Source organism: Diorhabda carinulata, chromosome 1 (genome assembly GCF_026250575.1).
Source record: "Diorhabda carinulata isolate Delta chromosome 1, icDioCari1.1, whole genome shotgun sequence".
Taxonomy (NCBI): Eukaryota; Metazoa; Arthropoda; class Insecta; order Coleoptera; family Chrysomelidae; genus Diorhabda; species Diorhabda carinulata.
The window spans coordinates 15,803,617-15,828,697 of NC_079460.1; the positions used below are offsets into that span (position 1 = coordinate 15,803,617).

At 32.1% G+C, this 25,081-nt stretch overlaps 1 protein-coding gene across 4 annotated transcripts in view; it reads right to left on the minus strand.

Moving 5' to 3' along the window:
* LOC130902356 (insulin-like receptor) overlaps positions 1-25,081 on the minus strand; it is a 150,154-nt gene that overhangs the window by 78,927 nt on the left and 46,146 nt on the right. For 2 of the 4 annotated variants that reach the window (XM_057814468.1, XM_057814459.1), the window contains exon 2: positions 21,122-21,149. The exons of 1 other annotated variant lie outside the window; for it this stretch is intronic. The gene's annotated coding sequence lies outside the window, so the exon portion shown is untranslated. Of the gene's footprint in view, positions 1-740; positions 1,053-21,121; positions 21,150-25,081 lie in introns of those variants that run through there. One more of the 4 variants, XM_057814476.1, reaches the window with a different exon arrangement.

The following is a 25,081-nucleotide window of genomic DNA, read 5'->3' on the forward strand; positions in this document are numbered from 1 at the left end:
TTTTAAAAACTATCAAAAAAAAAACTAATTTTGAAACAGAAGAGACCTAAAATCAAGAACATTTAGATGCATTTATATATATACACTTCGGTTTAAACGTTGCCGGTCTGGGCTTAAACTTCAGTTTGACAAGAAACGGAAGATCTGAACCTAACTTTTTAATATTGTTTAAAATTTTACAATATTATAAACGGTTTTGGTAGAATGATTGTTATTATTATTCGTTCTATAGGAAATCTTTAAATTGTCCCACATTTTGTAAATTTTTTTGTGGTTTTATCGAAAATATGACCGTTATTTTCATAGCGTATCACTTTTTTTATGGATTCAATTGTTTCTTTGTATTTCTTCAGAAGGTTAACCAAAAGTACTACTTCATAGAAATTGTACGATTTTTTTATTATTTGTTCATACAACTCTCTTCAACTTTGAAACAAATATTGGAAAAATTTTGATTATATACATGGCATCTGGTAGAAAAATGTTTGTTTAAACTTTAGTTTTACTTTAGGTTGCAAAATTCGCCCTTAGTCCCACGAAACGAGAGGCAATTGTTTAAGTAATAATTGATGTTCATGATATAGCTATCGAATTGAGGATATATAATTATTTAAATATTACGTTTCCCAAAGAATTATAATTACGAATTAATTTCACTCTCTTCCTTGTTTTTCATGAATGATCAAATAAAAGTAAAAATATAAGCCTCTCTATTTAGAAGCAATAAAGATCTTTCTCACCAGTAATAAAAAACTCAGCAGTACACAACACTGTTCACCTTTACAACCAAAGCAATAAAAATCTATTAACGGATCTAGTAGAGTATAGCATTTATAACATAATCAATGCCACCTATGTATATTAAATCATATTGACGTTCGATTGGTTAACCCAAATAAAAGTAATAATAATAACAATAATTTGATGCGTAGATATGTATAAATCATAGTTTGTCGTCTATTTCTATCCCAGCGATTAGTTTGGCTCTGACACGTGATACCAGATTCGCCGACACTTTACGTAATCCATATAATTAATTTGTTTGTCACAATTAACGTAACGTTGATTTGATGAGACGTGACTATTGTCATTTAGTATCATTGTTTTTAATAAGGATTTACTTTCAAATAAGAAAAATCACAAGGAAATTCTAAAGAATTTGGAAGGAAATGAGCATCAGTCAATTTTCGTAACATAGTGTTTTGCACGAGATTCAGAACTTTTGTTTGCCGTTTCTCAAAAATATTTGGGGTTAACAAATTCGACTTGCAGAAAAATTAGCTTATTATTTTATTACTATCAATGCTGCCTCTTTCCAATGTCTCATACCTTCAGACAAGCATGGCAAGTTCTAACCCGTACCGGCTTATCATCATTCTGTCCCTATTTTATACAACAAAAGTCTCCCATGATTCCTGTTCTTCGCGCCACGCTACAAATTTCTTTTCATTTTTGAGTGATTGGCCGCTGAGAATCACCCTATTTAACCACATCCACTTCTGGCTCTTCGCTAAAATCTATATTCACAAAAAAGTCTCATATTATTCTTAATATTGAGAAAGCTACGACAGAGCAGATAAATATCTTTCAGATATAATTCTAGTAATATATTCAACGAAGCTAAGCTATTCATTGCACTGAAGTTTTCTTTTGATATCAATTTCGAAAAATGTACGAAAGTTTTCAAAGAATCCGAATCCTCAAACAACTATAATACGCATATAACTTTAGATTGGTAATTAGAAGAGTTGTTAGCTTTACTTTCAAATCTTTTAATGTTTTGAAAGAAGTTTCTATGGCTAAATTAATTGAAAACATTAATATCATCCAATTTTCATGGTAAATTAAATTGGGATTGTCTTGTCTGGTAATTTAAGACAAAATATTAAGCGATCAGAAAGCAAGATTAGTTAACCAGAATGTATTCTGCAATAATCAGTTTCCAAAAGTGATGGCAACTTTTTAATCACAGTATCTAGCTTTACAAGGCTGCTTCAAACATTTAACATGAACACCTTATGATAAATTGAACAATTTACGGTTATATATGCATAAATATACTGACATTGAAATTTTCAGTTTAATTGGGATAGAAAGATATGAGATTGTTACTTACAAAAAGTTTAGTTATATATTTGTATAAACTAGTGCGTCGTCTTTTTGTTCGTAAATAGTTTTTGGCCGGCCTTGAATATATTAAAAATATAAAAAAATCATTACCCGTTTCATTGACCTTTCTACAACTACACGTATGATTTTTATTGAAAAAAATCCGTGATGTGTTAATAGTCAAACCATGTTAAATTTGTTTTTATACAATCATATTACTCTTTACACGATTAGAACTCCATTCACATGTTTACTTTAAATAATGCGAATATGGTATAGTGAAAAATTATGTACGGGAAAATCCCTACATTTCACACACTAATTTAAATTGAATCACTAGCAAAAGTTGAATGGCAAGAGACACGTGATGATATTGGTTCCACATTGAGATGATAATAGATATTGATCTATCCTATAAACCTTAACTCTTTTTTTTAAATTGATAGAACTGATAGAGTTTTCATATACTTTATTGTTCAAGACGTAGCCAGGTTATTGAGTCAAAGTATGCATCCAATCTTTAAACTTAATAGGAACAAACAACAAAGTTACAAAGTTAACGGCAATGAAGGACCTTGCACAGGAGCAAAAACTTTTATAGGTTTCTTAAAAACCCATCAAGTTATGATCATCAAAATAGTGGGAAAACGAGAAGAAAACAGAAACATGGAGTAACACTCCAGGTCTGAAACAATGAAGAGATTTATTTCTTATTCTATCAAATGGTTTCAAAAGGCCCTTTCATTAAGCAAAGATGACCTAAGAATAGTTACTGGTATGCTAACTGGTCGGTGAATTAATATCTGGAAAACATCGGAAAACTTCCTGATAACTCATATCGTTTTTATAAAGAACCAAAATAAACCAACGAACACCTCCTGTCTAAGTGCGAGGCTTTCATAGACAAAGACTACGGTACTTGTAGTCAATTTTCTTAAAACCTAGACTAGGGTAGCTAGCTCTCTTTGGAAAGTCGTTGCTACCTGATTGGTGAACAGTCCGAGGTACACAATAGAACAATAGGTCAAATTATGTACCTACGCCCTATCTAATCTAATCTAGCCAGGTTACGATTCGAGAATTTTCAGTATATGAGCCTCTTCAAGGAAGTATCCTAGAGCGTACTCTATATGTTCTGTATTTGTAGCAACACTATGACATGCATTTCTATGGAAAAGTATCAGATGCATCTATAAATAATCATAGAGCTATAATTAAATTTACGACTTTCTTAGAAATATTAATGTAATTTGATCACCTTTCCGTATGGGTGTGTTATATCATCTAAATAGAGCTCCTACAGTTTGGAGTCATAAATTAAGTGATTAAATATATTTAACAGTTAAAGTTAACTGAACTCAAAATATTTATATCAATAAATATACTACGAGCTTTGAAAACGTATTCTTTATTTAGATTATAAGCTAATAAAATATTTTTGTGTACATAGTAATTACCACGAATCCCAGAGTTCCAAATGATTCTGTAAATGAAAATCATTACAGAGAATTCTATGGATATGGATATTTTAGGCCTAAATAATCTAAAGAACTATATTATTTGTAAAATGTGACTAATATTGTAGAACGATTTTATAGGCTAATTAAATTAGACGTATCATAGTGTTGATTTATTTATTAATCACAAAGAGTGGAAAATTCTGTTCTGTAGTTGATAAAAAAGTAAGTGGGTTCTAACAAAAACTGTTTAATCTTTCACACATTTACAGAATTTTTTTCTTTTACTAACTTCTAGACTAGACGTTTATATTAAGATATTGTTAAGATTTTATGAAATTACTTTTTCCCCGGATATTGCATAAACACAGAAACAAAGGTAGATAATATTTCATTTCATAAGATTTTATTATGCAATAAATTTACATTCCCTTAATATCAAAATGTGCATTCATCAATATACCCTTCAGCGACTGTTGATGACCTCCAACCACTATGTTTCTTTAGTGTCATAAGTCTCTCCCAAATTCAACTAAAAGTGTAGCAGACGATCTTCGAAATGAATGACCTGTATATAAGTTAACATTTTCAACTATATATAGAAAATCAGTTTTAGGATTGAAAAAATTGTCTATCAATCTATTTTTAAAGAATTAAATAAACATTCTGAGATTTCAATAAGTTAGCTGCTGTTGATGTAAAAAAGAAACAACAAACAATATTAAAAATACGGAAATTAATGAAAAAAAAATACTTTATGTATATAATATTTTTTCTTTGTGATTTGAGTAACTAATTATTTTACTGTTTTTGTTGTTCTATCATTATCGTATACAAAACAAAATAATCATGTATTGAAGGTATTATATCAAATTAATTGAAAAAGACATTGATTATGTAAACGGCTTGTATTTGTTGAAACTAAATCGAATAATAATAATATGACAGTAACAGAATGGATGCTTGACTAGCTTGATTAGAATCAGGAGAGCCACAATAACTGTAGATACAGATTTCCCCCAATAATATGGAGGTTGAACAGAAGATCTTTAATAGATTAGTTTCTGAAATAGTCTTGGCTTTTTCGTTTCGAAAACCTTATAAAACTGTTGACGAGTAGGTCTTGCAAATACTGCGGTATTACTGGTAGTATTATGATGGACAGCTCGGGATAGTATTTGCCGTGGTGGTATGGGCAAAAGAGAGTCAGATTAATGACCTTTCGTCTATGCTTTAAGCTATCCAAGTTTCTAAGCATCACCTATGAGTCGAATTGCTTTGAGTCGAGTATCCTCAGGGTATACTTGGGAGCCGAGCTCCAAATTTGCGAGCAATGATGCAAACATGAGGATTAGAAGCTGTTACGGGGTATATAGCTTTTTGATCTTGAAGAAGGTTTCAAGTTTTTATGAAGCTGCAATAGCTAATTCGGCCAGCAAAGACAAAATTATGTTGCATTTGAAATAAAAAAGATGGTATTGGCCAGTGTCACATGGCAAACCCTGTATATTTGTTTTTTGTTTGGAACAAAGACGCACTTGAACATACAAATTGAACAGTTGAAGCGTTTTCCCTGTATTTTCCCCCATATCAATCAGATAAATTCCGACCCCCAACACCCACCCACACTGCTCGTCGATCGTCGGAGTTGCAGGTTTTCTGTGGTTTCCCTGCAATCTGGTGAACCGGTTCTCCAGCCAAATGGCCGACGATAGGGAATAATACAGCCGCAGCTGTACCCACCCACCCCAAATTAGATTAGGAAGAAAAAACACAAAAAAAAAACAAAAAAATATAGGAAAACCAGAAAAAGCAAAAAAAGATATAAGAAGAAACCAAAAAACACAAAAAAATAATAATAGAACCGTTTTTACTTACAAGCCTCACTCGTTTTTTCGGTCAAAAAATAACCCCGCTAGAAGTAGCTGGACAAACACATCCCAACAAAACCACAAAAACCCCAGCCCTGCAGAGGAAAAAATTCCTATATCAGGGCCGAATCAAACATAACTAAATTCTCCCCCAAAAAAATCATCCTTTTCCTTCCAAACTCTACCCAACGAATCTCTCTCTCTCTCTCTCTCCCTGTATTTAGCTTGAAATGTTTATTACCATAAATAAAAGAAGAAAAATTATAAAAGAGTTAACAACAGAGTAAGAAAGAGTTAATACTTTTTCATCAAAGCCATTATAGTCATAGTCTCCTAACATAAACAAACCTAACCATTCTTAAATTAAAATTTAAATTAAATTTAAATTTAAATTATTTTGAATCTAATACCAAAAATGCACTCTTCCTTAGAGAAAATCATTTTTGTTCAATATTTTATATATTGTACGTTCGCTCATTTTGGAAAATATTTGATGTTGCTGATGGTTTTTCGTTTTGTCTTAACGATAATAATTATTCAAAAGTTCGTATGTTTGCCCATCTCTAAGACTCACTTCGGCAGATCAAATTGTCTTGTGCGCTTGTCGAACGATCTTTAAAAAATTATAAAAGAAACCAATTTTAAATTAAAAGAGAACATTTAGAAGCATAAACACATCAAAACGTCTAAGCAAAAAGAAATTGATACAAATTTTGTTAGATAGGGCCAGGATTTCGAGACGTTTGTGGAAATTTTTTGATATAACTTAGTGGCTAATATAATAACTGTTATAAATGTCACTTTTTCAACGTGGTACATTATTTTTATTGGTAACACTACCTCAAGATGTATATCTCAAAAGCTGTATATGATAGAGATAAAGAAAAAATATTCAGAAGGGTGAATTTACCAGGAGACCGTAGAGAGGACTTTAAAGCGTAATTACCGGTATAATAGATGAACAGATAACTCAAAGTCACTAATAGAGTTAATTTACATATTCAGTTACTCAGGTGGCATTTCCGGTTTAAAAAAAGGAGGTTTGGCCTACTTTTATAAGAAATATGGTCTTTTTACAAATTTATTACAAGAACATCGAAGTTTTCATTTCATATAGGGTGAGTCATGAGAAACTTCACATACCTTTACCGTATGTAGAGGGAGGATATTATATGGCGTCTAAAAAGTGTTAACTCCTCTTATTTACCAACTTCTGGGTGATTTGTGAAATTTACCATAATTGGCTATAGTTTTTACACAGCTCATTTGATTTTTTAAAATTTTTCATGATGCAGTACACCACTTTTAGTTAAATTCCAGGACCGGCTTTGTGAAAAACAATTCAGAGATTTGCATTGTCAGCACATCGCTGACAATGAATCGATCATCTCTGTCGTAAGTGCACATTTTTCTTCCGGAATCGCGTCTTCGATTAAAATTACGAGTCGATTGGTAACGACGGTAAACTTTGGAAACATCAGACTGACTTATGTTCTTACTGACTTTAGCCTTGTATATCGGTTGACGTTTGATGGCTAACTGATAGTGATGGGTCAGGTAGATAACCTTTTATAAGGGTCAGTTGCTCCTAATTATAACTACTGTGTGTGAAATTTATATCATCTTGAAGCTAATTCCATTAACTCAAAGATTTTGACTAGAAAAATATATTCACCAACAAGTTGCTACAAATATACTCAGCTTGTGAAAGATATTTTTTCTGCTTCATAAAATGTAACACATACATTCGGACAGAAAAATCAGTGGTGTTCAACACGACCATGTTGATGTGTTTTGTTGATCGCATGAAAGTCTTTGATAAAATAGAATTGAGGAATGTATTAGGAATTCTAGAGAAGAACAATATAGATCATAAATAGCACAAGATTATTGACGAATTGAATTGAATACCGGAAAAATGAAAAGGAACTGTCCAAATAGGTACCTGGATACGGATCACAGGGACACATCTTTAGCCCTACACTATTCCATATTCTTATTAACAGAATAGTAGAAAGGGTAAGCAAGTTCAACGCAAGTTAAAAAATGGGAGATTATTAACATTAAAAATGTTATTTACAGCGCCTACTATATAGAAGAAAATAAACTAGCTGTAAATAACATAATACAATAAACATTTGAAATTAGTTACTTTGGTGTGGCCTTATCAAGTTAGGAGTATTTAATAGAGGAAACTCGAACTCAATCAAGTAGCAACAAGGGTTAGTGATACTTTCAGAGAAATAATATGGAAACACAAAGAAAGATAGGAATCTACAAATCATGCTTGGAACCCATACCCATAAGGAAGCAATAGCGAAAACATCAATATCAAAAAGAATAATGCAGACTACTGAAATAGAAACAATAAAGAAGTGATTATCATAGATAGAATGAGAAGTAAGGGTATTAGAAAAGAATTAGGAATAAATTTTGCGAGATGGGTCATAGATCATGTCGAAAAAATGTCAAAAAACAAGTGAGAAAAAATAAGAAACCAAATATATAGAGACCACTAGGCACTGGAGTAGAAGACCCAAATTCAATGGAAACAGGTTTTGAGATTTGAAACGTTTTGGTGCATTTCTGTAAATTTATGTTGCAGCCCAATCAGAACCAATATAAAATGTCTTTATACAAGTTTTTTATCACCTTCCACTTCCAAACTAGGACGTCTCTATCCATTTTTCAATTTTTATACGTCTTATTAGATTATAATCTATTCTATTTAGGTCTAATTGTTAGTTTTTTAGAAACAGTATTTTCGATTCTTGTGCTTATTATTAAATAAAGTCCTGTATTTCACTCATGATTCCATATAACATGCATAAAGTAAAAAAAAATCTTTGATAGCAAGCCAACGATTAAATGTATTATTGTGAGTTCAGCCTCTGGACTAACATCATATGACTCATGTTTCAAGTTGTGTATATGTAACGGCGTCCTTTTAACTTTTAACGCATGTTAAATAATTAAAGTTCAACATACTTTGTCAGTTTTTACTAGTCATCAGAAAATAAATAAAAATTAATGTCTTTATAAAAGAATGTTTATAACAATATATCTTATCAATCCATAAAGGTGTGATTTCTCGATTTTTGAAATTGGAATGATAGTTCACAGTGGAACCGCAGGGCAGGATTACCGTCCAGTTTAATGTAAATTTGGCGTTTAGATATTTTCTGGATTGCTCCCTTTGCTTGGTTTTATTCCATTAACTTCTTGTTCATTTCTTTCTTCTCGACGCTTCGAGTCGTGATACTTACTTAGAGATAAACAATTCTTTCAACAATCCTTTACCTTGTTTAGTTTTGATTTTTATAGTTTGTTTTTCTACTATTGTTTATGTATTTTTTCTTAAATCTTCAAAATATGGTAAAAGTAACAGAAGGAATAGAAGTTTAGTTTGACTTACAGTACAAGTCAAAAGTTCTGTCCACCCCATAATGCATTCATTAAATTTCAAATAATACTCTCTACTTCATATTATCAAGCGAAGGACGACACGGTGTCTTACAGACCAAAAATAATAGTGTCCGTTATAAGTTTACTTCAAAAGAGCGCAAGTTTATATTTTGTTGTGAGTGTGACACAGTAAAACTTTTAGATTTGTTTCTATTCTTCAACTGTGAATTATTTCTTACGTGTCCTAGTAAGCCCTGTGAGACGTGTTGTAATTTATACTTCTTGGACCAAGATCTCTTACTGCGAAGTTCGTATACTAATTGTTTGCGTTTTTGCAAATTCACATTTTTAAAAGTTTTAAAATATGCATCCACCTCGGCTTTGCAATAGAAAACGTTCAGGGTGGCTTCGAAAAACCACAAACGCCGAAGATAAACGTATTGTATTGATCAGTAAACTGATAGCAGCTCAAATCAATGAAAATAAGGATCTGACTTTGAGTACTTCTACAGTAAAAAGAAGTATAGAGAAGCTGGTCTTTTCGGAGGGTGGTACAAGAAACCTTTTTAAAGACATCAAAACAAAATTAAGAGGTTGGAGTGGGATGAAGAACATAAAAATTGGACGCATGAAGAGTGGGAGAGAGTTTTGTGAAGTAACGAGAAGAGTGTTTGTGTGCAGGTCAAAGGAGGAACGGATGTTAGATCCAAGTGTAATCCCGACTGTAAAACAATGCGAAGGCTCGGTAATGGTTTGGGGATGTTTTGGAGGAAGGATGATTGAAGATCCGGTGAAAATTGAAGGCATTTTGAAGAAGGAGGCTTAAAAAAATATAAAACGATCCCAAGCATACCAGAGGATGTTTAAAAGAAATGAAAAGGAAGAATGTACTAAAAGTAATGATTTGGTCGTTAGAGTCGCCCGACCTCAACCCGATTAAGTCGTTGTGGAAAAAATTGGACAGAGAAGTCAGAGAGCAGTGTCTTCCATTTTACATCTTTGGAATATCTTCAAAAGGAATGAAAACAAATAGACGAAGATCATTTGTCGAAATTGTTATTGAGAATACTAAAAGTATGCACAGAATTGATAAAAGTAAAAGAGAGTTACAGCGATGAATAAAAAATTTGAATATATAACAATTACAAACTGTAGTTTTCTAATTACTATATTGTTATATCAAAATCGATCAAATTGCTTTTTTTCGTTGTGTATATTCATTTTTTCCATTTACTCAATACCTTATACTTCGTGTAATTAGAAGTGGAAAACATTATAATAAATTATGACTGTATATAATAATTATTCTATAGAATAATAAAAAACAAAACATGCAAAATAATCGTGATATTAACTTTTTTTACGCACCATCCTATTAACCATTACTTGTTACATCAATTGATAGTTTAACTAGTCTAGACATCGTTAGTCACTTTCAAGCTACTTTTATCAGACATCAGTTAAGAAAATATAACAGGCCAATTAAAAAAAAATGTACTATTACTCTAACCACTGATGAAGTAAAAATATTCTTTTTGAGCAGTTGGTGTATACGTTTATTACAGTTATGTAGGAAGCTTTATAACGATGTAACGTTAAGAATATTATCAATGAACCATCGGTCATGTTCTACCAATATTTCAATCAGTAATTTTTTCACTTATTACATGTAAGTGAAACCTAGCTAATGATCAAAAAGACACAGAGTAGAATAGTAGCAGCAGATATGAAACAATTGAAAGATGGTATGGATCATAAAGAGGAGAACACCTCGAAGCCTAATAAGAAAAGTGACAGAAGCAAATATACATAAGAAAAGAAAGAAAGGAAGACCCTGAAAAACTTGGCTACAAATAGCACCGAAAGAAAGAAGAAAGGGGATAACAATACAGCAGATGAATGGAGTAGGGAAGGATCGGAAAGAGTAGAAAACTGGATAAAAGGAGAATGGAAACTAAAATCTCAATACTCTGATGTTTGAAATAGCGAAAAGGGTTCTACCATTTCTTAGGTACCGCTGACGTTCTTCTTTAATCGCCCCACGTAATTTTAGAACCTATCAGAGGAAATCAACTAGAAACACGCATTCGGCTTCTCAAAATTGAATTTTTCAACTTCTACTTTTCACAATACATTTTGGTTTCTACACAATAGTGTTAAAATTCGTAATACCCAAATTTTTTCATGTTCTACTTGGCAGCATGTATATTATATACCTCTATCTTCTGCTATTTGTCTAATAGTTAAACGTTGATCTTCCAACACAAGATCACCTCTTCACTGCGTAAAATGAAACTTCATATTTCCCTAATATATCTACTAACTCTAGAGACATCTCATTTAATTCAAAATATTTAATCAAAGCATGTTACTCGGCACGATCCATTTTGGTACTGAGAAGTTATTCTCTCAAGTGCGGCTTTGTATAGGATGTATTAACAGATTTGGATTCATTAGTTGCTTTACATAAAACGCATCAATATGATGTGGTGATTAATAATTGATTTAATTTAATAACTGGGTCGCCGTCGTATATTGTTGGTATCCTACGAATAAATATCAATAGTGGTTGTATGTGACGTTTTATATGGTGGGTAGATGTTTTAGTTAATCTGAACCTACTAATCTCCCAAAATGTAATAAGTGATTAATTTTTTTACTTCTTTGGTGTAACTAAAAATGATCCTTTGAAATGGTTCCGCTAGAGATGTTTATACTCGTATAAGCAAAGTTACTGTTGGAAGCCTGCAACCAAAGGAGATGTATTGAATGTGTCTACCTAAGAATAATTTACGAATATCAAGCATTAGACGACGCTATGTCTAGTAGAAGTTGCAACGTTGTGCTATTTACAAGACGAAACCACTGGTAGCATATGAAATAGATAGCGTATGAAATAGATAATGAAGAACTAAAAACTAAAATCATCACGCATCTTGAACTTTTTGAAAAGAGTGGGTTAATTTACATCTAGAAATTCCCAGTCAATACTGTCATAGGAAGTATCAGTTACCTCGAAGTAGCATAGTCACTATAAGTAGACTCAAGTTTGGACATGCAAACCTTTATAAAATAAATATGCGATAGTGATGATACCTTCAACATTGCAGCTGATGGCTAATTGGACGATGTGATTCTGGGTCAGAGTGTAAATGATACCTTAAACTGTATAATATACAAAATAAATGATATTTATTTTTCTTCGAAACTCGAATAATCAAACTCACATTTCTTAAAATGAAAAAAACAGATCTATTAAAAATTAATTATCTTCTTCAAGTGGCATTCAATGTAAAGATAAACAAGAAGTTAACAATTGAACAAATTAAAAAATCCAGGGATGGAATTAATTCACTTAAATTGTTTGGAATGTCAAACGACCTTAATAAGTAGTAAATGAATATCATCTGAAAATTTGTGTATGATTGGGTCGTAGGTTACAAAAATAAACCAACGTATGTACGATTGGAGCTTCTAATGTTAATTTATTCATTAGGAGTGTCTCTGAAACGATTTATTAGATTTTTTTTATACTATAAATGTGAGTTTTCGGCTAACGAAGCAATAAAAAACGAGAATGGAATTCTTTATATTACATTATTCCTATTAGTGCTTTCTAACCAATGATTATTGTATTTTTCTCACATCTCATTCCTCCTGATTAAAATAAACAACAAAATATTAATACTGCACTTTGAAACTCTTACTACTTCCTAGCGATTAGGTAAATAACAAAGTTGCTTTTTATGTATCACGTAAGGATCTTTAACAAGACAGTAAATCCCAAAATATAGAAAAACGACGATTTATTTAATTTATAAACTAGTTTTATAATATACCAGTGTTGTCTATAAAATAAGGTTCCCAACGAGAACTAGCAACGCTATTAGGCTGGATTTGGCGAGATTGGTGTGTAGCTTGGCTCCCATTCTTCCAGTTCTCGCCCAGGCGAGCTCTCTACAATGTTCTTTCTTGTCTTGATGGACGTGAAAGATGGAGATGGAGTAGGTTTTAAGCTATCTTCGCGGCAGCAAGGCTCAGGAATAAAGAAGAGGGTACATCGCATTCCAAAAAGCATTTATCTAAACAGTGATTAAGGGTGTGAGGACAAAAAAAGCTGACTGAGAATGTTATTCATTATTTCTCATAATTTGGCAGTTGTCGAATATCTCAAATATAAACATAAGGTCTCTGTTAGAAGTTTAGTTTCACGTATAGAAAATCTGAAAGAAAACGAACGACGTAAAATAATTGCCAAGTTTTATGAGTAAAATCAAGATCTGAAGAAATCGTTTGGGGTTAATCACTTTGTAAGAATACACCATATCTGTCGGCGTGTTGCGACAGCTATTTTATTTAGAAGAAAGTCAGGATCAGGCAGGAATGAAAAAAAAATGCTATAAAAAGGACAGAATCTTTGGTTGAAGCGGCTCACAGAAAGTTGGGTCAGTGAAAATTGGACAGAAAATTCAAAATCAATAAGGATTATGTAAGCAACAATCTAAAGGAACAGAATGTAGTTCAAAAATCAAGAAAAATTCTTCCGGAAATTCCGTCAAAATCTATAAGAAAAAGTGTGTTACATATAGATTATAATAAAGAAAAGAATCCTAAAGAAAATTTTGTATTTTGGTCAGATACGGCAACTGCTTATTATGTAAAGAACGTTGTGGGAGTTCTTGCAGAGTTGATTATTCCATTTATTGAGAAGTCTAGGAATGTTTCTAATATGCCTCAACTGTGGCCAATTGAACGTTTTTGGCGAAATTTGATACAAAAGTATTTTGATCAAACTCCTGCAAACGTCAGATTCAGTAATTCATAATGTACTTACTTAATTCTGAAGCATTTCTACCTTTTCAGGTGTAAGGCATGTTAGAGTTGAGTCATTACGTGGGCTCTTTCCACAGCAGTTTCCATTCTCTTCTATCTTGTGTATATGTATAATTTCCTGCCATCTTATTCCTCGATTTTTCACTATCTTGATTTATTTTATCCTACTCCTCAGTCTTCCATTCTTTTTTCTGTAAGCTCGTGCTTTATATATCCTCATTATTAATCGTTCTTGTTCCATTCTCAATACATGGCCAAGCCATCTCAATTTTTCTTCTTCCACTTTATTTTGAAATGGTTTCAAATTCAAATTTTCTCTCATGGTTTCTCTCATTTCTTCTATTTCATGATTTATTGCAACATATAAAAACAAAAATTAAGAAATCGAGCCGACTGACTGCTGATTAACTTATATAAAATATGTAATTGTAGTGTAGTAAGCATTGTTTCATAGAGTAAAATGCAAAGTAAATTAAAACAGTTTGTACGGATTTTTTGTTCCCAAACCCTTATATCGAAAAATAGATGTTGATAGTTTTCCAAACCTGTATTATTCAATGCTATTTAAAATGTTTTTAATTAGAAAAATTCGTTAGGAATTTTATTTAAAGACAAGCCTCGTGATAAAGAAAAAGAACAAAAATAAACAAAATATCTATACAGAAATTTTTATTAATTTTTTACGTTCCTTAAAATAACGTTTTCTTATTAGAGAAAACTTATAACTTTGTTTTTTGTCATATTCAGCTGGAAGCAGATGTCTCGTTAGTATTCGGCCATCATTTTTGTGTCACAGCGTGCTTTATAACTTTTTTTCATTTCTTGAATGTACAACTTTCGTGAAAGCACTCTATGCATATTTCTCCTTATGTTTCATTGCATCTACAAACTCCAGTTCTTAATCTACGGACCTACGAAAATTCCCCTCCATTAATTTCACCACTGATAAAGCCAGAAATATTTAGAACAATTCCCTTTTTTGTTTAACGCCTTAACAAATTGTTTCATAAGTCGAAGTTTGACGTGATGTGGTGGAACTGGAGCTTTTTGAGGTAAAACAACACTTTACTGAATTACATTTTTAGTTCCAGGTGTTGCTTTTGTATTTTCTAAATCCTGACTGCTAAGCCAAAGGAGCCTAAAATTTTTGGATCTTCATACATTTTCCAATTGTGATTTTCATATTGTATTCTTAAAAGTAATTCTCCAAATTTGCATAGTTTTCTTTTAAGTAAATTGAATGGCCGACCGCAACCAAAGCAAAAACATTGTCATTATTTAAGTGAACTTAACTATCTAAAATCTCAAACCGCATTTTGCGCAGGCTTGTGGAATCAGTAATAATTACTGTATTTTGTGGTGACATTTAAATTGGTTACAAATTGACAAATAATAGGACAAGAGATGCTACAGAAAACAATTTGCAATTAATCGCGGCAACTTTGTGGTGTTGGAAAGAGTCTCAATATGCAATTTGCTCGACAAAATCACTCTTTTAGACTGAATTGTGGTCGGAGATGAGCGAAGTGACCCACACTTAATCCCAATATACACGCAAAAAGGGTGATGTTTTTTTAAGGTAAAGCTTCATTAAGAACTCTCACCAGCCAATCAAACTATCGCATGACAAGCATTAATATTAGATCCAAATTTGTTTTATTCCATGTAAAATAAATAGTAATTAAAAAATATTTTGTTCTTTGAAACAAAATCACTATATGGTCGTGACATTGTTTAGTTTTATAACAATATAATCAAAATTGTATTGGAAATAGACATTAATTATTATCGGACCAGATATATTAACCGTGAACGTAATATAGAACATTTATAAATAACATTGAAAAATCATACTTCTAGAAATATTTGAAACCTTCACACATGATCTTTAGCATACAGATAAATAAACACGAATATATCTATAAATTTATATTATTTGTCAGAAAAGATATTTACTATGAAAAAGTTGTAAAATTCAGTTATGATTCATTTTATTTAAACTGACATTTATGTCAAACCATTAACAGAGATAAATATATTTTGCAAGCTCGTAATAGTGGTGCCCAAATATAAAATCTAATATATTGGGCGGATCATAAAGTAATGTCGTTTCTGCGCATGCCGATATTTGATTGACATATGTCAACTCAGAGGTTAAATGCCTATCGAAATTACTTAAATGTAAACTGCTGTTAAAAAATACGAAAATAAGAATATACACGGACATAATACAGCCAATTTTATTGTATGGAGCTTAGGTGTGGACACTAACAAAACACACCCAGAAGAAGTTAATAACATTTTCAAATAAAATATTAAGGATGATATATGGGTCAGTTTTCGAAGGAGACTGACGACCAGATATTGTGGCTGTGATAAGAAGTAGAAGAATTAGGTGGCTGGGTCATGTAAGAAGAAGGGATGAAGAGACAACAATAAGAAGAGTATAGAGCGGTCAACCAGAAGGGAGGAAGACCAAGAGCAAGATGGAATGACCAAGTGGGGGAAGAGTAAGGAGGCTTGGTGGAGAAGTAGACATGGCTGAAGATAGAAAATTATGGAGGCAACTTGTTGGGAGGTCAAAAATCAACTTGTATTTGAGTGGCCACAGTAGTAGTAGTGGTAGTAGTAGTTGTATGTTAACTCATCGTTACTTTGAAATCGTGTCAGGCATTTTAAGGCTGTAGTGACTTCTTCACTTCTAAATAATCAATTTTTAGATTTTCTTTACAAACTAACATGGCCAGCTAAATAGCAGAAGATCGTATTCGGTATTGCATGCGTTTTAGATTTTGCAAGGGTAGGAACGCAACAATTGCGAGCATTTATCCAAATTAACTAGACGTTCGTGAATGTCAAAAATGGTTCCCTAAGTTCGCATTTGTTAATTTAGATCTGGAAGACCAACAATATCAGATGACGACATGCTATGGGCAGAAGTGGAAGCAAATCATTTATAGAAAATTGAGAAATTCTCAGGTATTATTAACCAACCTTCGTTGACCATCCAAGTACATTTAGATAAGATTGGAAACATAAGCAGAACAGGTGTTTGGGTGCGAAAAAAACAAAGCCAACTAATTCATTCCATGCAACACATTGTTTTAACGTCACCATACAGAACCGTTTTTTGAACGCTTGATCACTGGAGACAAAAAATCACAGTAAAGTGCAATGAAGTCGGGTTTACATCCCAAAAAAGGCGTATTGGGACTGAGTGAACTAATTCAGAAAATACAAAAGTCTGTAGACGTCAACACGAAGCTTGGAAGAAATTGATGGAATCAATCCATTTATTCCAATCACCAGGAACAAAATTTTGGATGATGTTCATAATGCCATTTCGAGATATTTCACTCGAAAACCAATTAAAATTTGCATTATAATAGATGAGAAGATGTTGTTGACAACGAAAGCGATTACATTATTCATTGAAAATAAAATTTGATAGTTTGAATCCAATTTAAGAAAGCGATATTTCTTTTCAGTCACCCTTCAAAATTTGGTCATGTGAAACGTGGTAAATTATTTAAAACGCGAAAAAAATTAGAAAAATATGACAAATCTACTAAAAACTGTTTGACTTTGTCCCAAAAGTGCAAAATCGCCACGATACTTTTAGGTGTTTTATGTGCACTGTTGTGTCGAAACAAGCTAACCTGCCAACGCATTTGGGAACTAATATGTAAAAAATATGGATACATGAAGACGTATTTCGACTTGTTGAAAGGATTGGCTAATTTTCTAAGATCGAAAATCAAGTTATAATCTTCCTCTGTTAAAATCGGTAATAAACAACAATTCAAATGTCACTTCCGTATACGAGTCACGTTTTGTTTGATTTGGGACACTTACTAAAATTCAAAATATTACTCAAATATGGAGAACAATCTCTTAAACGAGAAAAAATATTATGTACTACTAAATAAATTAAATAAAAACATATTTCATCCAATCACCAACTTTTTTGTTCATATATTCTTAATACACAACAATTACTAAAAATCGTGGTAGATGGACGATTAATTTATTGTTAGAAACATTATGGGCATTACATTTCATTATCATATGTACTGCTACTACTACTACTTATAAAAGCGGTTGACAAAGCCGTAACGAATGTTGCTGCACTATACAGCTAACGTCAGTGGACCGGAGGTCTGAAAGAGGCGGTTGTTGAAGATCATAGTCCAGTAGATACTTTTGTATTGTGAGGAGGTCTCGACCGAAAGTATTAAAAAAGCACAGATGCAGAAAAGAGCGGCATGGAGAGTCGTCTCAGCTTATCGGAGTCAGCCATATTGGTGATTGCGGGAGTTATTTCAGTGAAGCTTCTTCTTTTGGAATGAAAAACATTATACGCAAGAAAAGCAGATGAGAGGTATTAATGGTAAGAAAGGCGCAGGGGGCAGGAATCGCGCGATAGAAGAATGGAAAAATTTTTGGGAGCAATATCAAAGAGGAAGGTGGATACCACGCATGGAACCTTGGAGAGATAGACATAATGGCGAAGTTGGGTATTTTTATCCGGTCATAGGTATATTGCGCGTTACTTACACATGATTGGCAAAAGTAATTCGCCCGAATGTGGTTAAGATGTTAAGAGAAGAATGAATCTGGTTTCTCAATACAGTCAAGGAGTGCACCAAAAAAGCTGACTTAGACTAGACAGATTCTTAATCAAGAAAAGAAGGAGCGAGGAAAGGGCGAAAGGGGAAATCCAACCCAAAGTAGTGTGTCGATTAGTTTCAGGTGTTCCTAGGAAGGGGCACAGGTTTTAGTTGCTGAGGGAGTGATGAGCTTCTAAGTCTCACCCTCTCTCCGTAAATCCATTTGTTACTATATTTTCTACTACTTATAACTAGAAACATTACAAGAAATAAAGTAATTCATCCAGAAATTAGGTTTTAGATTTGAAACTAGTTTACCCCGTAATACAACTTACTAATAACTTCATAAAAACTTTGAAACAAACAATAAAATAGGCCTGCTAATAATGGCCAATTCACAGTATTCTATTTTGTCTCTAAATATTGTTTTCCAGAGAAAAAAATAAATTGTAATGGGATAGAGATCATAGAAACTGGGACAAAGAACATTTTGAAGTGATAGTGAAAAAAATGAGACATTTCATTTGGATTGTCTGAAACTGAAAGTTAAATGACCGGCATCCGTTATAGTGTGGGATCGATGTCGGCTGTATTTCACACATGGTATTGATTTTATACCTGGGATACCGGTCAATATTTCAATATTCAACCATTTCCAAGAAATGCTTGTTGCCCACGATATAAAAAATTTTACATTCAAGAAAAGATTTCATTTTTCTGCTTCATGAGTCAAAAATATCATTCAGCGAAATCAATGAGAGAATTGAAAGCTAGGCATCCAGAAATATGGCTTGGAATCAAGTCACGAGATTATCAAGAACTTGTAAATCCAATCCCGAGGTGGATTTTTACTGTTTTAATGTTTATTTATATAAAATTATTAGTGTGCATTTTTTACGAAAAAAGTTGATAGAATGCTTGATAAGACAAGATTTCTTCTGCTAAAATTCAACTCTCTTAAAAACTTAGAAGTGAGCAATTCAAACAGTATAGCTCTCGTAAAAACAACAGATTTTTCAGAATTTTTAAAGCAAGAAATAAGTCCGTCAATACCAATGTCAAATAAGAGCAACACAATCTTGTTTCCAATATCAGCTTTTTTGTCATTTTAGAGGTAAACTGTGACAGTAATTTTCTGAGCATTTATCACAAATTCGATGAGTTCAAAAATAATGGGAATACCACGTATATTAATAGATTATGGTGAATCCACATGGCAATGTTTATGAAATATAGAGATAAAACCGGATGTATAATTTGATATAATTGAAAGGAGGATAAAGACCTAAGCATTTGCAAATGCTACAAACATGCATTTATACATATTCATTCCAAATTATTATTTTTTTTGCAAACTGCGAATAAATCACACGAGATCATAAAATCAAATTAAACTTATGTTTTGTAAAATAATTCCTTTGTACTGAAAAAATGAAACCATGTACAGTATGAATTTTTTATAGTGTAATTGTCCCCATAAAAAGAGAACATTTTCCCAAATTTTCATAAATACCTGAGTTTATAAAAGTTGTCGGTCTTTTATAATCATAAGTTGTACAGAAAAATAGGAAAAGGTTTCGACAGACCAAAAGCCCCGTGTAGTAAATATTACATAGCCGTGCGATAATTATTACCTATTTATCAATTAAGATTAGAAATTTTGTTTTATTTTAATTCCAAGAATATCGTCCCAAAAACTTCACCAAAAATAAGATTTAATGTGAAAATTGGAACGACCGCAAAAACACGGTAAAATCGGTCCTTTAACAGTTAATAACAAAACGGATATTTAATTGTTTCAAATCATTTACAGAAAAACATCAATGTAAAAATGGCAATGACACAGTGAAATTAATTAATAGACCGCTTGGTGTTGAGAAATCAATGATTTAGAAAGTTATTAACGAAAGAAATGTGGCGTTTCAATTAAAATAAAAGCCAAAATTTCAAAAAGAGAATCATTTGAAGGAAGACTTCGAAAGGAAATTGCATGTGTTCTTGTCATCGTTTGAGATGATAATGATTACTCCAAAGATTCACTATGGAAACTTTTAAAACAAATAGGTTTTCATTGAAAAAAGCACTTCAGAGTCTATTTCTATAGAAAGAAGAGATATTGTAGTATGAAGAAAAAATTACCTGGGGACTATAAAAGAAATGTAAAATCGAAGAAGAAATATATTTTACAAAAATTGAATACAGGCTTTTTCTAATAATTTATCTACTGGTTTAAATCCACTAAAAGAAAAGGGGCGCAGACTGTAAACAGCGGCAGTTCAAATGGTTTTGATCAAGGTGGATTGACTTTTGAAACAACTAGTACCGGTGACTACCATGAGCACATGGTAATGCTGATGGTTCGAACAAATGACATATTCTTCGTTAAAACTTATATATAATAATAATGCAAGTTATCACTCCAGACTTGCCCACAACCAAGTGGTTAAAAGAAAATTTACAGAATTGGATATATTCATAGAATATTAAGTTTCATCCGGATTCTGTGAGAAAAGAACTGAATTTTTGGGGTTTCCTCCATATAGAAGAATTCAGAAAATATGGAATTGATGAAATTGCAGAAAATTGTTGAAAGATGGTGATTAGATCACCACCAAAAAATATTAATCATTCTGTTGTGTCAATTTGAAATTAGTAAAATTCTTAAACTTCTTTTTAAGTGAACATAAATATGTCTTTCCAAAGTACAATTAATGATTATGGATGGATAATTTCTAATGTACATGTTGTTAAGGAAAATTATTTCAAATACAAACAACACTTTTTTCAAATATGCTTATGCACAAGTTTTACTGGGATATTAGTAAATAAAACTCACCAAAAGGGCTTAATGATGTCGTATTTACCTGTAACAAAAAAAAACGAAATAAAAAATATAGTTCAATCTTATTCGGCGACACTGTATCCTATGCCACGGTCACACTAAGCTGGTTTACCTACACCGTTTGGATGTTGGCAAGCAGCGATCGGTGTGGCAGCTGGTTATTTGATTTTAGATTAATTGTGGTTGTCATAGAATAAAAGAAATCAAAGCAATTTCTAAAAATGCAAGTATTTTTAAGATAAAATTGAACAAGTATTCTACAAGTAATCATGTAATAAGTTTTCAATGAAACCATTAAATTGACTTTCAACGGTATTTCGTATTTAGATTTAGTAGAGTTGCTATGCGTGTGTTTTGTATCAACCAATCTATAGCAGGGTTCAGAATAAAAAAATGTGAAGTAAAAGCTACTCCATAAATTTATATTTTCCTTGCTGAACATACATTTTTAAATAAATCTATAGGCGATTTTACAATACTCCCAATTCATCCTTCAGTTGCCTAATTTTCAGTAATGAACTTTTCTATAAGATATAATATGTACTTATTTGGAATTTGTTTCACGTAAATTAAATATGAAATCAGATACACTAGCGTCATGTCAAATCTTAACATACTTTACTAAAATAAAAAAAGGTCCTAAGGGCAATTTTTGGATTAAACCACTTCTTATATTCAGAGTGAATTTCTTGAAGAGATTACCGTTATAACCTATAAGTGACACGACCTATAGAAAATCGAAACTTCACTACAGTAACAAAAATTTACTATGTGGGAGCAGTTGGAAAATGGAGTCTACAAGAGTTTAACCCTTTCATTCTGAATCATTTAAATGCCATGTTAGAGTTCGGTGCTAAATTTAATTATTAGTTTTTTCACCATTATTTCACCGTTGTAAAAGCTCCTCTATTCATTAAATATATACATTGTATAGATATAATTAGTAAGTACTTGATATTATTTCTTTATGTTTAAAAAACTAAATATATTAAATCATTTCAAAATGGTACTTTTCCCAATTGCCTTAAGACGGCAATAGTTATACTTCTGTATAGAGGAGGAGATGAAAATCAAGCATCGAATTATCGCCTAATTGCACTCCTTCCCACGTTATCTGAGGTCATAAGAAGATTGGTCAAAAAGAGACTATTATCATTTCTGTTCAAATATAAAATACTTACTACTCATCAATTTGGGTTTTTGAGTAACAAATGCACAAATAATGCTATATTCTCTTTCCTTAATAATATGTCTAAACATCCATCACTCCACTGAAACAACTTTTTGTGATTTTTCTAAGGCTTTCGGTTGTGTTAACAACAAATTGCAGTACTACCTTTTAGGGTACCACATCTCACATGGTTCAAGTCACACCTTACAAACACAAGTCAGCTTGTAATGGTTGATACAACGATGTCTTCTTGCAGGCCAATAGAATGTGTAGTGCCCCAAGGTTCAGTACTAGGCCCTATTTTGTTTCTTCTGTTTACAAACGACATCGCCTATCTAGACGTCAGTGGTAACATACGTCTATCTGCAGAAGAAACTAGTTTTTCTTGGAGCAGCCCTGATCTCACGGCACTTCATAGGACCACATCTAGTGACCTAATCACCCTTAAATCATGGTGCGATTCTAACCTTCTTTGTCTCAAAATTTACAAAACCAAAGTTTCATCATATAAAAATACACTTCAGCCTTTCGTTCAATCTGTGAAATTATTAGCGCTTGTTGTGGATAATTCCTTGAAAGGGGAGTTACATATTGCCGCTTTATCCAAAAAATTAAGCTCTTCTTGCTTTGCACTGAGATCAGTTTCCAAAGAACTGAATTTATCCACTTCCTTAACATTCTATTATGCATTTATTGCGTCGCATCTCCGATATACCCTTCCTTTTTGGGATACGTGTGTTGCGACTCAATGTGAGCGAATCTTCAAACTACAAAAGAGGGTTGTTAGATATTTACTCCGACTAAAAAGCAGGACTCACTGCAGGGACTTCTTTAAAAGATTAAAAATTCTGACTCTTCCTTCCTTATTCATCTTTGAATCCGTTTGCCTAATTCGTATGCACGCTTCTCCTTTACCTACTTACTAAACGTTCAGAATTAGTGAAGTGCTCAATATTTTACAATGCAAATAAATGCACAATTACTTGCCAATTGAAATCAAATCGATATCATCTTTTCCCATATTCCGCAATAATTTTAGGGCATATTTACTGGATTGTGCCTTCTGTAAACGACTTCTATTCTAATATTAATATTTAATTCCGGACATACTGCATACTGCTTCAATTTTTGCTATGTACACATATTTACTAATTATTACTCATAATTTAGTTACTCATTGTGGTTTTCTTCTGTATATTGAAATTTTATTCTATTTGTATCGTTATTTATTTATTTTTATGTTTGTTTTTCAGTTCTTACAAGCTTTTGTCTACAAATTATAACGATTTTTTGACAATAAAGCATTTCTCCCTCTCTCTATTCCAAGAAGCGTACCCGCTGGGTTTGTGGCCGTTATTCGAAGATCAGAAAATCAAATAGTGATGAGCAGTCAGATTTCTTATGCTTTAGAATTATAACGGCTATTACTTATAGACAACATCGTTATAGAGGACTAATTTTGATTTTATCGCACAAGCAAAAGAGCAACTAAAGAATGGAAACACTCTGGATAAATATGAACAAGTTTCCACTCTTCGTTAATAAATTTATGGTAACCAGGTTCTAAGATTCATAGGATGTTATCCTTAAGAGTGGTCACATCATGAAAGCAGATCGTTACTGTGCCAGTTTGACAAGGTTATGCGAATTGGAATTTGAACAACAGTTTCATAATACCTATCTCAACAGGCCGACAGATATCGTGAATTGTTTCCATTCCTACAAAGTGATTAACCGTAAATTATTTCTTCAAACCTTAATTATATTCATAAAACTTGATAATTATTTTACATCGTTCGTTTTCTTTTAGATTTCCATACTTGAAACGTAATATTTATACTTGGGACATTTGGCGACTGCCCAATTTCGAGAAACAATTAATCACATTCTCAGTTAACGCCTACCTTACTTGCTAAACTGTACAAAAATGTACCGATTCTGTCTCCACACCACACCAATCTTTCAAAGAAGTGCAAGCGCATGACCCACAGAAGTTCAAAATTAATATCCATACTGCAGGCACGAATTGAGCTACTATAGCAGGGTTCACCCTTTTGTGATTGATTTTTACATAAAAAGCCTTCGAAAATGAAATTTAAGCTTCATAAATACCATAAACAAAAATTACGAAACAAGAAGGCGCAAAGTATGGTTTTACTAAAATGCTCCTATAAATCGTCTAATCTGAACTGATTGCTGGTTAGTTGTTGATTTAAAAGTACTCACACACACATTGCTTCCTAAAATTGCAAGTTGAAGAAATGATACCAGACCCATAAAATTGCATTTGCGAGATATTGTTGTATGAATAAGGATGATATAATGTATCTTGGGAATTGTTCCATGTCAAGCAATACATGTTGAAGAAACTTATTTGTGTTTAGAATGTGACTCAATTTTTCAACATTCAACATTAATTATAAACATATCCACATATTTTTAAAAATTTCAAAATTATATATAGGTTCATTTCATCAAATTTTCAATATTTTCCCACTCCTACGATTTACATATCCATAAATCCATAACAACTACACCAGCAAGCAATATTTTGATAAAACTAGGTTAATGTTGCAGAAAATTTATTGCACATTGGAGGATACGTAACATGTAATTTCAAATACGTAGACTGAAATTCCTAATAGGGGAAATTTTCATGGTTTTACGGGTTTACCTGGCAGTATTATTTAAATCGTGTAACTAAATAGAATTAAAAAAACAGAGTTATTAAACTGTGACCAGAAAGTGAAGAAATGAAGAAAAGCTAGGAATACTATGCAACA